The sequence below is a fragment of the Geospiza fortis genome, unplaced genomic scaffold, assembly GCF_000277835.1.
Source record: "Geospiza fortis unplaced genomic scaffold, GeoFor_1.0 scaffold145, whole genome shotgun sequence".
Taxonomy (NCBI): Eukaryota; Metazoa; Chordata; class Aves; order Passeriformes; family Thraupidae; genus Geospiza; species Geospiza fortis.
The window spans coordinates 2715601-2717098 of NW_005054362.1; positions in this window are offsets into that span (position 1 = coordinate 2715601).

Here is a 1498-nt window from a genome sequence, read left to right on the forward strand (position 1 = left end):
GGCAGGTCGGCTGGGGACAAAGCGGGTTACCTGCACCAGTTCCCCCGCACTCAGTGATTGCCCAAAGCATCACCTAAAGGGGCGGTTTGGAAAATAGTCGTTTGGAAATGTCACAGAGGCCACCACCAAAGAGTTCCCACACAAGTTACAGCTCTGTAGCACTGAGACAGAGCTCCCGGGCACGGCCTTTAACACCCGGCTGACATCAGCCCTCAGCAAACATACCCCTTGCTTTGTCCGGTATTTGGGGTTTGTTTTCATTTCCATCCAGCACCATTTCTGCACCAAGCTCACCCCCGGTTTTCTCTACATGAAGCAACAGCTTCAGCCTTGAGCAGATGCAAATGCCACAGCTGGCCAAACCCTCTTCCTCATTTTGCTTCAAGGCTCGTTTGTGGGCACCACCTTGACACTGTAGAGCTCCCCAAAGCAGAGCCAGGCTTCCATGCCAGCTTTGTCGACAAACATTGTATTTCTGACAGGATCTTGAAAGCCACTCTAAAAATCAGGGTTACGCACTTACCGAAACGCAGTAGGTGCTCCGAACATTTTAAGGATTGAACTCCTCGATGTTGGTTAAAATGCAGCAGAGAGGGAATGAGGCATCACCAGCTTTCCGCAAAGCTGGGTTTCCTCTTGCCGTTGGAAACCTCTTTTTAAAATCAAGGCCCTGATGATCTGCTAACAGCCCCGATGCAGCACTAATTAATGGAATGTGTAAACTAACACCAGACCATCCTTGTCTCAACCACACCTTAGTGCTTCTCTCTTCCTCCTTACCTGGCCCAGCTCCAGCAGAACCAGGTTTAGGTATGGTGTGGCAATACCACAGTTAAATCTGCTGCTTCCAAGCAGGGTAGCTCCGGGGCTTTAATGATGCTCAACTTTCCTACAGTCACCAGGTGAGTGGCACCCACCAAAGGTTTACACTCACAGGAGTGCAATCCCATCTGCCCTCAAACTGCACACTACAGTCTAAATGAAATTTTATTCCAAAATTAGGATCTCATTGCTGGCAGTCAATGCCAGCACATCACATACTCAGTTACAGAATGGTTTGGGATAGAAGGGATCTCAAAGTCCACTCATGGGCAGGGACACCTTCCACTATCCCGGGTTACTCCAAGCCCTGTCCAATTGGGCCTTGGACACTTCCAGGGATGAGACAGCCACAGCTGCTCTGGGCACCCTGTGCCAGGGCCTCCCTCCCCACCCTCACAGGGGAGAATTTCTCTCCAATACCCCATCCAACCCTGCCCTCTGCCAGTGGGAAGCCATTCCCCATGTCCTGTCACTCCAGGCCCTTGTCCAAAGTCCCTCTCCAGATTTCTTGGAGATTTCTTGGCCCCTCCAGATACTTCAGTCAGTTGTGATCTCCATCTATTCACCCATAAAAGCAGACCAGGTGAATGACACACAGTGCTGAGGGGAGAACACACCCAAGAAAAACATCTCAGCTGAGCTGGGGCTGTTTCCCAGCCACTCCTCACCCTCCTCA